At 39.5% G+C, this 14,847-nt stretch overlaps 1 protein-coding gene across 1 annotated transcript in view; it reads right to left on the bottom strand.

Moving 5' to 3' along the window:
* robo1 (roundabout, axon guidance receptor, homolog 1 (Drosophila)) overlaps positions 1–14,847 on the bottom strand; it is a 201,411-nt gene that overhangs the window by 145,043 nt on the left and 41,521 nt on the right. The window lies entirely within an intron of this gene.

Here is a 14,847-nt window from a genome sequence, read left to right as displayed (position 1 = left end):
GGTTGGGTATAGATCCATCAGAAGGATGCATTGATGCAGTCTTCAGTTTTTCTCTGGACTCAGCAGGAGGTTGTCCTGTTGTCCTGTGTTGGGCTTGAGTGTAAATGTGTGAGTGTCAAACAGAGCCATCTCTACCGTATCAATAGCCATAAGTGGCTGCACCCCAATGGGAGCACATGGGCAGGACAGAGGGAGGGAGGGCCAGGGCGCACTCAGCATGATTGACAGCGCCACTCTGCATGCACACACACACTGTGCACACAACCCTGATGCAAATACAATGATGCACCATTAATTGCTAATCAGCTCCTTTTGATTCGGACCCGTCTTTGTGTCTCTGTCCTCTTCCGAGTGACAGGTTGAGTGTGTGTGACAGGCGGTGTGAGGGCGGGACAGTGGGGGGAGGCGAGAAATAGAGAGGCCAGAGGTATATATGGCTTATGGGGGAGACGGGAGGCCAACTGTGCCCTTATGGTGGCTCTGTGTGAAATAAATCAGACTCAGTCATGCCCATTCTCTTTGTGGGCCAGTGACAGGAGGTTAATTTGGGCAGGGTGGCTGGGGTGGGGAGGTAAGAGGAATCTTAATCATAGAGCATCCAACCCCTTTAGCTAGCTGAGTGGCAGTCTATCGGAAGTATCTGTTTCCTGAATGAGATCTGGCATCACTTCTGATAAATAGCAGACGGGCAGATGGAATCATTTATTGGAGAGTACTTTAGATCACCCAAGTGTGAACAGGAGGATGACCCGTCATTTCATCTACTCCTCCCACCATTAGAGGATTGACAGCAAAAATCTAGGCAGCCTTTTTGAGCACAGTGATGACCCGAAAATCACACTTTATAACAGCACTGGACACATTAATAACAGTAAGCACAAAAAAGACATTCAAAATGCAGTGATCATGTCCCCCATGCTGCTCCTGTAGTGTTGCAATTAATGTGACAGTTAAAGGGCTTCATGCTGGGCCAAACCTATTATCTGGCACTTCTCTGCCTGTCTGTTTATCCAAACAGCAGCATCTGAGTGACAACACTACAGCAGAGCAGAGCCACTGAGTCACACAAAAATAACTACATACAGTAAGTTACTCAGACTCATGCACATGAATGAAGTGCGATGACACATTATGCATGAGATGAAAACATGGTTGACGTGAAGAAACACAGACATCAAGCAGAGTCTGATGCACTGTCTGACACTTACAGCATGACACCAGAAGGATATACAGTGTGTGTAGTGCTTTCAAACTGTTCAAAACAGACCAATTAAACAGCAGTGAAACAGCTGCTTCTGACAAAAAATAAATTGTCACTGACGGCAACCATAGTCTGGAACAAGTATCAATGTACAAATTTGTTAGAAAAAAGGAGCTTTTTAAAATTGCTCTTGCGAAAATGACATATACTGTGACTAACACAAAAGGGGTATACTGTCTGTGATGTCCAATGATTAAACTAAATTTAAACATTAGAAGACATCAAACTTACTCTTAGTGTAATATACAAGTAGTGAACTGTGATGTACCATAGTATACTATATTGGCGGTGGCTCAGGAGGTAGAGTGGGTCGTCCACTAATCAGAAGGTCGGTAGTTTGATCTCTGGCTCCTCTGCATGTTGAAATGTCCGTGGGCAAGATAATCAATCCCAAATTATTGTGAGTCTGTATGTGAATGTATGAGTATTATTATTATTAGAAACATTGTAAAACGCTTTAGATAAAAAGCGCTACATCGCTCTTGATGAGCAGGTTGGCACCTTGCATGACAGCCTCTGCCATCCATTATAATCTATCAGACAATTAGTGTACTCTAGTGTAGTGTATTACGAAAGGTGCATGATGTTTTCCAATTCTCAAGCTAACATTTGATTGATTGGGCATACAGGTGTAGTCTAAAAAACTAGTAATTATTTAGATATTACATTGATAATAGTTTCATGAATAATCGAGAGCAGGTTTTTCCAGAGCTTTCAACTGTATCTGATGTCAGCTGACGGAGCTTACACTGTTGTCATGGAGATGGTTTTCATGAGTCTTAATCAGGTTGTGGTTGAAAGCTCCAGTATAAGCTAGTACTGTAGGTGGAGCTTGAGTTTTGATAATTACTAAATAATTTATAGCAACCTCATCAAAACTTCAGACTTTATATTACCATTAGGATACAGTTTTTCTCAAAGTGTTTTATCTATTGTGTATTGTGTACTGTATGTACCCCTTATGTTCTCATGTGGACTCTTCCTCTGTCTGATTCCCTGGGTGGTCCACAGTCAGAGGTCCAATTAGAGACCACTTCAGAGCTCATTAACAGGTGGTGTACCCAGCTGCCCTTTGGGTATCAAGTGAAAGTCAGGACCTCAATGTTGCCTCGTTACCCCTTTTTAGCCTCAACATTGCACCGAGACCTAGCTCGCCTCTTGGCTAATTAATGGGGGCACATGTGCAGATAACTGACTGCTTACCAAAAGATACAAAGGCAGAGCCTGCCCCCCTCCAGTCATTCCTCCTGGGCCCCAGACTGGAAGTCCTGGCCCTCTAGCCTTCCTCAAACATGAGAGAATGTCCTATTTTCTGGGTCACAGGCCTTTCTTCATGGATCAATCCATGGGGTACCGTGCAGGCTTTTGGCTCAGTTTCCCTACTGTAGTCATAAATCACAAAGTCTACTCTAACTAGATTTGACTTAAGTGGCTGTTTGTAACACTGTGGCTATGTTGACCCAATCAGCACTCAAGCCCCTGGCCTGTACAACCTGGCATGACAATAAACCTGATGTCTAACTTATCGCCCCTGTAAGTGAGGTTATTTCATTTCTTTTTTTTTTTTGTTTCTTAATAGAGGTGATAGAAGAAGCTGTGGAGGCTGGCTGTTGTCTCATTGTTATCTTGTCATGTATTGGCAGCAATGCTCCAGCCCTGGCAGCCTGTATAAGTGATGGATGGGCTTAAAATGATGAGTGTGTGGAGTCTGACTCTGTGGCTTGTTAACAGGACTGACTGATTGTTTGCTGTAGGACAAGTTCCTTCACACAGCCTGATCAGAGAGGCGGCATATTTCTGTAACATGACCCCCAAGCAATTGCAATGATTAAATTGGTTTCTTGGAAAATGTTCTCCCCTAACGTCTGTTTACTTTTTGTCTGATGACAGAGAGAAAAAAATGAACAGCCAACAAGAATGCTAATTGTGGGGCAAAGCCAGTGAAATTTAATTTCTTTCATTTGCAGCCTTTATCCTGTAAGTTGAACATTTTAATCAGACCCCCCACTCCTGAATATCAAACCCATAACACCATCTACAGCATGTAGAGTATCTTCATCATTTTGGACCTAGATTCAATAGGTCTCTTTATTAAAGGCAGACAAAAGGAGACCAAAAATGCCAAAATATCTTTTTTCAGCAGAAGCCAGTCTGTTAGCATTATCTGTTTCCACAGCACCATTACACTAATTTCCATTTTGATTACACTGTCTTTGTTTTCTGCATGACTAATGGAGTTTTAATCAGGCTTTGATACAATACATACACACTGCTGCAGAGAAAAAGTAAAGGATGAAGTTGAAGTAAGGAGGCATTTTTTTTTGTCTATAACTCTTGAAGAAACCCTGAAGAAGCAGCAGCAGCAGCAGCAGCAGCAGCAGCCACATTTAGCCACAAATCCCATGAGATTCAAGTCTAAAGAAAAAAAGAAAACCACAAAGTATACATCATTGCCACTCACTAGTAATTGTTGATATGAAAAGAAAATCAAAAAGTGTCCATCTAAACTGTTGGAAGGATGCCTTTAAGACAAGGAAGAGAACGCTGGATTCGCAGTATAAAAAACATAACACATACGTCATATAATCACAAAGTTGTACTGCAGCTGTCATGGGAAAATGAAGCAAATAACACGAACACACACACACACACACACACACACACACACACACACACACACACACACACACACACTTGGTGTCAGCTCTACAGTATAATAGGCTCTTAACTTCCACCATGTATGAAACTCTGCCCCCTTAACCACTGTAAAATATATTAACAGGTAATTGATAATACATTTAACTTCAAGTGAGAAACAGTAATTAGTTTACCAGAGTTGTGCATCGTATATTAAATCACAAAAATGTATATGCCATGATATATATCATTACTATATACAGCACATTTTAGGTCATACTGCCAAGCCCCATTCATACCCAGGCAATAAAAAAAGTATCTCAATTTAAATTGCCTATAACTTGATCTGTAAAGCATTAATATACAATTTAGTAACCATTAAACATAATGACCGACTCACTAGTGATTAGTTGCGGCTTACATAAATATTACTATGAAAACATTTTGTGTTTCAGCGTGTTTATGTATGTGTGAATGAAAGAATGCGTGGAAGAAAGAGCAAGAAAAAGAGCGATTTGATTATGTCCCAACCCCCGTTTAACTTTACACACTGCTATTATGTTTTCAACAGATATTTAAAATTGTAGCTGCGACACTGACTGTGAAAAATTGCCATAAATAGGACTATATTAGTTCCTGTGGGTAAACTGCAGTGAAAAGCACATTCTAGCAAACATTAACATCAATAGATTTTGCAGATATTTTCCACAAACCCCCCCTGATGTCCTTAACAGTCACGGTTTCATTGCTCATTGCTGCAGCTGGATGAAACATCAGTACAATGAATTACAAACAGATCCGATCTGATCAGACTTGCCAGTTTGTGAATGAATGGATGCTCACAGGATTTCCTTGTTGACAGTTGCGCTGCAGTTGTGTGTATTGTACCTCTTTCCAAATACTGTTCCATTGATTATAAAACCCACAGTGAATACATGCACGTCAATCCACAGAGCTGGAATGTGACTCATCTCTGAATGCCTGATTTGATTGTGGTTAAATAAAAGTACAAATGTCAAGGAAGAAATATGTGCCAATTTGCCTACTGATAGATTTGCTTGGAGGGCATCAGCAACCAACCACAAAAAGAAAAACAGAGAGACAGATAGTGTTGATTGGCATGAAGGGTACTGAATATTGCATGGTCACTAGACTGAACTTCTTTGTAATCAGTCATTGGGGCAAGCAGGCTCACGGTAAGTTAGCAACTAACATTGTAACTGTCACTGCTGCTGTCAGGGCAGTTTTATCCCTAGGGTGAATGTTAAAATGAAGGATGAGCTTTTGTGAAACACTTCCATGGATATCTTGTTCCCACACCCTTATATTACATAACATATATTATTATGCCTCCTTGAAACTTGCTTCTCAGCGTTGTTTGACAACACTAATATCAAATAAGTTCAAAGCCCACGAGGAGTCTGAACTTGCTTGACATCCCTGCTGAGCTGATGCAAGCATCCTTCAAGCTGCCAAAAGCCCAGATGTCCATTTCTATGACACTAGAATACCTTTTCTGCCCAGAGAGAGAAAAATTGAAGGTAAGGGAACAGAAATAGAGAGAGGGAGACTTCTGTTAGGTAAGAAAAATGAGGTCTTTCTAGGATTTAAAGTTCTGTAGCCAAGGTGAACAGCTTCTGAGTGCTTGTTATGTATCAGTCTGTTCTGGCATCTGGAGCTCATGGTCATGACTCATAAGCAGCTTGTCAGCATCAACACCACCACAGCTGACAGACAACTGACCTTCCATAACTTTCTTGATATAAAATTTGCTTCTTGCAAGTACCGTACCCTGCACGCTACTTGAATACCATGAGATTTCTTTGCATGTGGGGGCGATTTGACTAAGTAATGGCATTTAATGCTTGTTTTTTGATACTTTCTTTCATCCCTGATCTGAACAAATCATTCTTTTTACTACCCGCATCACAAGAAAAAGAAGATATACAAGGAGGGAAAAAAAGTCAAGCATAAAAGAATCTGAAGGTTTATGACTATGGCAAATGAGTTGAGAGGGCAGTGGAGCAGATAATTCAGACCTCATTTCAAGGCTGTGGTACATAAATGACAAACTACAATGATGCTACCTTTCCCTGCTTTTTGGTTTGCTTAATCAGGCACATGTGCTCTAAACACAAACACACACACATACACACACATTCAAAGGGAGGGGAAAAGAGCCCCCAAACAGAATTCACATGTGTTTTTCGTATAATCTTTGAAAATTCCATCAATATGTTAATGTGAACAATTCTTTCCCAAACCTAGAGACCAAAACCAAGCCTCTAATCTGTCATCCCTCCCAGCAACATTTACTGGAGCTGCTCCACTGACAAAGTCTGACTTTCCAGGCCTAAGGAAACATCATTTGAGCTTTTATACTTAAATGGGACATATTCCACAGTAGCAGTAACATGTTTTTGAACATAAAGTTTACCAAAAACTGCTTGACTCATGACTCATGCTGTAGAAAAAGACCTGTTTAAAAAGGTGTGCACATTTTGTTTAAGAAAGATATAAAGACTTGATAGTTGTTTATAATTCTCTGTTCACCTGTGCCCTCAGTGCCTGACAAAGTGCCTGGTAAATGCCTCGAGGCTATTTGTGCCATTAACGTGAGCCAAGGGGAATTCTGAAACTTTTTAATTAGAGATCCAGAGAGGTGGAAAGATCCACCAGTGATGTATAACTTCCACGGTCTTTGATGTGATGACACCCAGCTTTCAGTTCACGCTAGGCACACCTATTAATCTGTTTCTTCTCACAAGCTGTGTTATGGTCAAAACAAATGAGCAAACACCACATGCATCTTGGTTTGGCAATGTTTGCTGAATATCTCCACTGACATGCAATTATTGCTTCACACTACGGCATTTACCTGACCTTTATACGAGACAACAGAGCTGCTGTTGAAGGATATGCCTATGAATATTGGCATTATTTTCTTGATCTGACTTTCTCTATATAGTTTACGAGAAAGGCACATTCTCACCATATATATTTAAAATATTTTAATATACTCAATATACAGTATTTAAATTGAGTTGATTGAAACATTTTTCATCTTGGCTTGTGATTTTTTTCCCCATGACAACATGAGTTACAGAAATATACCAGTCTGCCAACCAATATCACAAAATGCACCTTTAATCAGATTAACTTGACATTCAACAATGTGGCAAGACTAAGAGACTACAGGCATGCTAGTGGCTCTGAGGCTGTACCTAGTTACTTGTACTTTGAGCTAAATACTAATGTCAACAACATGATCACAATGACAATAATAACATGCTGCTATAATATTTACCATGTATGTTCAAAGTCCTAGTTTAACATGTTAGCTTGCAGACATTTGCTAATTAGCACCAAACACAAAGAACCAGTCAAAGAATGTGAAGCTGGCACTAGATGAAAAGTCAAGGGATCACAAAGTTATTACAATTTATCCTAAGAGGAACACAAATGCCTTCAGCAAATTTTATGGGAATCTATCTAATATTTATGGAGGTTATTTTACTCAACAAATGTATTACAACAAATGTCAACTGCATGATGGTGTTATAGGAAAAGTCAGGGAATCATCAAAGTCATTAGAACACATTGTCTGGGAACCATGAATAGCTGTAAAGAAATTTGTACCAATCCATCTAGCAGATGCTCAGATATTTCCCTGGATATGTGAAAACTTTGACCTGCTGGTGGTGCATGAGGAAAAGTCAGAGTATTGAGTCCGTCAAGTCATGAGGATTTATCTTCTGGTGACCATGGATGTCTGCACAATATTTAATGGCAATCCATGAAAAGTTATTGAGATATTTCAGGCTGGACCAAAGTGTTGAACCGACCAACCAACCAACAAACACATCCATAGGGACATGCCACTAGCATGGCTAAAAACAGAGTCGACATACACAGTATGTATAGGTGTCAGATTCATATATAGGAGTTTTTCTGCGGAATTCCATATATAGTTGTTTTCCAATGAATTAGCCTGAATTAGCCAAATAGTAAAATCAAATACAGACTTGCACCAGAGCTCTTCTCTGGTTGTTGATTAAAAATGCAGAAAAGGTATTTCATACATAACAGTTTAGCAATAGCTTCAAGGTAATGATTTTGTTCATTTAGCTGTGATTGCCTGTGTCACAGTTCAGTCATCATCTGATCTGAAGTCAAGCAAATTGAACAAACAGCAAGCGCTATCTCCCTTTCCCAGCCTCTCTCACCCTCTCTCTGAAAACACACTCTCATTCCAACATGGATTGGTGCTTTTCAGGGAGGAACATGTGTATGCTAATTTGCTGGAGCACACACTAACTATTCACAGTCCAATGAGAGAGTGCAGATAAACCAACTTATGCTCTCAATATGTCTAGTTCTGATTAGAGGAGAAGGAAATGAGGCACTAAGTCTCAAGTGTGGTGAGAACATTGCAGGCATGCGGCCAGTTTCTCAGCACTCCTGAAGAGAAAGCTAACAATCTTAGAAGACAGCCAGATCAATACTGGCAGCTTAGGTAGCAGAGGCAGTGCCAGGATCTCAGTGCTCTTTTTTTACATATCCACAGATGTGCAAAGTAGTTGGTGAGGCCACAAAGGGACCATAAAGAAAGTCTAAATCTGCAGGCTACTATGACGAGCCCCACTCTACTTTTGTTGTTCCAAGTTACAGTAGTTTACAGCTGGGAACAAGGATGAAATGTCAGAAAGCCTGTGGCATGGCTTTGACTTTGGTCTATGTGACACTGGATCAGACACTTTTCAAGTGTGTCAAATAGTCAAGCACAATTTGTGATATCATTTTTGGTCAATAAAACCCAGGGATCAGTGTTTCAAACATCCACTAACTCACTAAAAAGGAATGTAAGAGAAACTGCTGGTAGGCCAGCTGAGATTAGACCCATTCATGGTCTTGTCTGCTGTTAAAGAATGCCTTTGGCATTGTCAGGATCGTTATGTTGTGCTAAAAGAAAGACAAATTATGTGTTAAAATCTATAGAGATGAAATTCATTAGGCTGTTGAGTGAAAAAGGCTTAGGATGAAGGAAATGTATCACCTAAGGCAAATTGTGAGTCTAAATTCTTCAGGATGAATAGGGATGGATCAGGATTTACAATGTGAGAACTCACTGCCTGACTTCTCTGACAGGTTAAGCCACACATATTTCTGTCCTTATGGAATGCAGAGAAACAGTTGTAAAGCCGTCAAATACAATATTTTGACAATGTTCCAAGGATTTTAGAGAAAGATATCAACCCAACCACCCCTCAAAGGTAAGAGAATGACTATTACTGAGCAATATATGGCTGCTGACAACATGACCTCAAATATACTTTAAACAACATCCTTCCACACAATCTTTCAAACTGTCACCTCATTAAATCAAAGCGTGTTTCCACCTGATATCCTGCCAGGGAGTGTTCAGATGACAACATAATTATTGGTTATAAAACAATTCATAATATTTCATTAGGCATTTGCCGTAACTCATTTCAGTATAAAATGCTGTCAGAAAGATTTATGCAATTCATTCCCAAAGATATATATCTTTCAACATTAACCTACCTTGTATATGTTATCATTATCATCAATGTAAGATAAATTGGTCTGCATCTCTGAAGACAGTATAAAGTGTTGGCACAGGATAAGGCATATAGACTGCAGAATGACTCACATGAAAGTGGATCTATGGAAATAGATGGATACCAGCTGTGATATGCAAGCCATATAATTCATATGGAAATGACATCAAGAGAGGTCTCATATGGGACCACATGAACTGAGAGTCTTGTTTGTTAGCTTAACCCCAAATATCAAGCTACCTTCTATCACATTTGTTCCAACTGTTGTTATCTCTTATTTTCTTATTCTGTTACATTGCTATGTCAATAATCTTAATGGGGAAATTAGATCATGGCGAGTCAACAAGATCAGATGGGATACATGGTAAGCAATTCCCTTTGATTTTTAATCTCAAATCAGCAACTCTTTAAATAAAGATACTGCATAACTGCAGATAGAATAATATTAAAAAAAAATCAATAACTGCTAGTGTCAAATAAACCCAGCAATGGGCTTCTCAGTCAAGATGGTTTTTGCTCTCTACAAAGCAGTGGTGTCACATGACCCTTGGGAGTGCCGAGGCACCCAAGGGCCAGAGGCTGTGAGAAGCAGATCGTAAATTCAGAAAAGGCAAGAAATGCAACAAAAGACAAAGTGCAACTCTCCACACCTCCTGTCAAGGCCAGATACAGCCCTCCCTTCTGTCACCCCTTCACCGCACAAAATCAGCCAAATTTATTAGCGGCAGGTGACTTTCTGGAGTGCAGTGAGATTATGGACTGATGTGCTATAGTGCAGGGTATTGCATTACCATCTGTTCGTGTTAAGCTTGAACACATTAAAAAGGGGCATTTTGATTCCAAAGGAACTAGTCATTATGTCCTTGAAAGTTGAGAATGTAAAAAGTGGTTGCACACCAACACAATTCCTAATGCACTTGCTCATGCTTTACTGCAGTAAATCCCCAGCATTGTAAATCATATGAGACATCAACAACATTTTTGTTACATACATGTGTTCAAGAGGGCTATAGAGGGGGAAATGAATGCCATGGTGTCAGACATCTGGTGGTAATATGTCCAATACTGCCTTCATGTGGTGTGGGATTATTTCTGTGCTGATTCACTTTTATCCTGCACCACTGCTATATTCTCCAAGCAGTGTAGGTCTGTTTCCAGTATAAAGAAGAGAGTGCAAAATTAAGTGAGCACATACAATGATGTAGTAACATCAATCAAAATTCAAAGTACAGTTGCATATTGTATAATCAAATGCACTGTATGCCACTTAAGATAATCACCGTCATCATTGTTTTTTTCCTCATGGTCTTTGTCATTTTGTAAAAGATGAATACAACATTATATTTTCCTTTCAAAATGAAGATACAAAGGAACTGTTCTGTATAATAACACAGACATTGTCTCATTCCAGATTTCTAAATGATCAAATTAATTAGAGAGGTTCATTTTCAGCCTGTCCTCACAAGAAAAATGACAGAATAGATCAAAAATTCAGCCAGCAAAAATGATCTATAGTTACGTTTAAGTGACAGACACCATCTGGCGGCCATAGTAATTATGACCTGGGGAAGTGACACAGTTCAGATGACGTCAATATAAGGTGGCAACTTATTATATTAGGAGGATGGCTAGATAGATTGTTGGCAAAAAGTGGACTTAACTGCGAGAGACCACTGTTTGCTTCCTGTTTCCGACCACGAGTGTCACTATTCCAACTGCAAGTCATTGTTTACTGTTCTCATGACGACAAAGATTGTGTAACTTTAAGGAAGTAACTTTAACCCACACCACATTTCAAGTGATCATTTCAACCCAAACCATGATCTTTCCCTAACACTTACCAAATGGCTTTTGTGCCTTATGGTGTTGTCACACCATAAAACACAATCATTTTTTACGATTACTGCCATTAGCAACAGCATATTAGAAAACACTCCTATGGGTCGTTCCGGAGTGCAGGTACAATCGACCTATGTGGTTGTTTCATTATGAGGATGTGTAGTTCATTTTAGGTTTTATGGTGTGAGGCTCCACTGCCAGACTTCATTAGTGCTGATTAGTGCCACTGCCATGACTGTGCTCTTCACTTAGTAGATGTGGGCGATTCTCTATTGCTCTTCCTATTCACACTGCACTCATAAAAGTCAGAAATATACTGTGATCTTGACATTACAGAGTTGAGCAATTTTAGAGCAAGACAATTCCATCCTATTTCTCCACTTACATCCTGTAACTTTAAAAAATATGAAAGCAGAGGCAAAACCAAGACTTTGACATGGACCGGTTTAAGATAAAATACCTTCATGTGTAATTTTCCACAGTTACATGCGAGACTGACACATATGGTGAGAATGAAACTCTATTTAGCATTAGGGGTGTAACCTTGACTCAATCTTGGATTCTGCATCCCCCTAGCGATGCCAAGTGACGCAGGCTTCAAACCCAAAAGAAATCTCCTTTCTGTCTGTGTTGTGGAAAAAGACGGCTTGAATATCTCTGCACAGATGCAAAACACAAGCTCGCAGTTAACCAGTGTTTTGTGAGGAATGTATTTCCATCATGCCTGTGCTGATTCTGGTAGACAGAGTGGGGGATTGTTGTGAGGAAATGATGTGTGCAACTGCTGTGTCAGCGACAGAGGGATGCTAATGCACAGACCTTCTCAGTTCCCACCATGGAGGACCAACCACTGACACAGCTGGATTGTGCTTACATTTATGTGGATCTACCACAATGGCAGCCATGCAGACAGCAGAATTGGAATAGTTATTAAGCTGATTTACAAAACCATTTTGGGGGAGCAAAAAAGTTTTTTGTTTATTCAATGTTGCTTGAAAGACCTCTATAAGCCCAAGGATTGTACAAAAGGTATCACACCCCCCCCCATCTGAACACATTCATGTACCATTAATGCAGGTTCCTAAATTGGCATCTTCCCTGTAGTTTTGTGCTTTCTCATCTTACAGGAGACCTTCAGCTGCAGACTGCCTGCTGTCCCCCATGGTCCACCCACCGCTGCTGCTATTATTATTAGTCATTTTTGCCCACTGCTACTGCTATTACTATTACTCATATTCCTATTATTATTATTATCGTTGTTATTGTTATTATTGTTGTTGCTGTACTTCTCTGTGTCTCTCTCTCCCCTCTCCCGCTTTCTCTCTAAATCCAACCAGTTAAGGCAGATGCCTGCCCAATTAGAGCCCGGCTCCGCTTGAGGTTTCTTCCTATTAAAGGGGAGTTTTTCCTTGCCACTGTCTCCAAGTGCTTGCTCATGGGGGAATGTTGGGTCTCTGTAAATTAAAGAGTACGGTCTAGACCAGCTCTATGTGAAAAGTGCCCTGAGATAACTTCTGTTGTGATTTGACACTATATAAATAAATCTGACTTGACTTGACTTGACTAGAAAGGAACCATGTTATCCTCTAATTCCTTTAACTGAAATGAAAGATGCGGTTGCATTGCAAAGTTTTTGTACACAGTTTAGATTAAGTCTTCCTATAAAATTGCATGAACTTTCTGTCAGTGATCACATTAAACTGGTTCAAGTGCAAAAATCACAAAGCAGAAATTTCCCTGCTTGCAACGCTCAGCCATGATGCCTCTGGTCCATAGCGTGACCAAAATGTGTTGGAGACAGGCATGACAGCGGAGTGCCTTGAGCATGAGGATGTTCTGTTCTCTGGAGGTGTGAGGCCTCTCCTATAATTACCACTTCATCAGTGAAGTAAAGGGAAAACAGAGGCCTCATTTTTGCATGGGATGGTAAACAGTTTGCATAGTCTTTGCTGTGGTTGGACAATGGGCTTTGCTGCTGTCAGCCAGACAGACTGCGAGCCCTACATGCAAGCATTTATGTCTGAGTGTCCCATGTATTTCAGAATAAAAAACAGACAAACTGTAATAATAATAATAATAATAATAATAATAACTTAATTTATACAGCACTTTTCAAAACACAGTTACAAAGTGCTTTACAATAAAAACAGAACACATTTAAAATGCAAAAAACTAAAAGCCATAAAAACTAAGCACATTGTAAAAACACAAATAGAGTAAAATGAACTAAAATTCCATAAATTATATAATAAAATCACAGAAAAGCAATTTTTAACAACTGAGTTTTTAACAGTGATTTAAAAGATGAGAGAGTTGGCAGCCCTGATCTCCTCAGGCAAGTCGTTCCAAAGTCTAGGAGCCCTGACTGCAAAGGCTCTATCCCCTTTATATATCATTCTGGACCTTGGAGCAACAAGAAGCGATGCATCTGATGATCTCAGGTTCTCAAATGTACTTTAAATTGAACTCATTCTGTCAAACGTGTATGCAGAAATGTGCAGACAGTCTCTAGTATTTCTTTTAAACAATGGCATGAAGCATATAGCATATAGTTACTTTTTTTTGCTGCCAGAAGGGTAAACATACAGTATGTGCCCTCATTGGTCTAAAATCTTTATTGTTCTGGGTTTTTTTTTCCACTCTCCACTTTATTATTGCCAATTCTCTTGTACTGCAGTACTTTTTACTGCTTACTCCACTGTTGGCCTGGAGAGTATGTAGACACCACGTTCCTCTCCTGATGATATGATGGTATTGGCAGCCCTTTGGGGTCAGAGAAGCTCCACCAGGCAATTATTGCAAGTAGCAGTACCTTTTTTTGAGATTAATATTACAATCAAATACTTACAATATATAAACTACCCATAATGCATAAATAATACTTGATTGTCTATAACACTCTAATTGTTTCAACTAAATCAATTCTTCTACTTTAACTACTCTAAATATTTAAAAACCAATGCATCATGCCTCAAGAACACCTTATTACAAGACATTTACACACACCTCACTATAAATATTCACAATAATCAATACATTCATTATAATACATGGCGTTCATTATGTATTATTCTTATCACCTAACCACTTTTTAAATTGACTGTAAAGAGTTAAGTTCCAACATCAGCATGGTCTGCCATGTCATACTGTTTGAATAGCAGCCAATCTGGAGAACAGAAAATGGCAACCACTTAATATCATCTCCAATACCCACATTTTTAATTGTTTGTCAGTGTGGTCTCATGCTGCTATGCAAATGTGATATAGTTTCTCAGCGGGAAAGCTGACAGAAATGCACAGAATGGCTGAAGGTCTCCTAAATGAATGGCATCAAAGTAACTGGTGTCAGGGCTAAAGCAGAATACAAATGAAAGGGAAAAGCTCTTTTTTTCCCTTCCTTTTTTAGTTGCCATTTTATATGTCTCAGATCCAGATGTGGAAACCAGGCATTTGTGCAAACATTTGCCTAAGTAAAAATGTTGAAGTGAAAGTGGCGTGAAAAAGAAGGAATAAAACATCAAGGCGTAT

The sequence above is a fragment of the Thunnus maccoyii genome, chromosome 6 (assembly GCF_910596095.1).
Source record: "Thunnus maccoyii chromosome 6, fThuMac1.1, whole genome shotgun sequence".
NCBI classification, from domain to species: Eukaryota; Metazoa; Chordata; class Actinopteri; order Scombriformes; family Scombridae; genus Thunnus; species Thunnus maccoyii.
The sequence above is the reverse complement of the archived record's forward strand: the minus strand, read 5'-3'. Positions and strand labels throughout refer to the sequence as shown.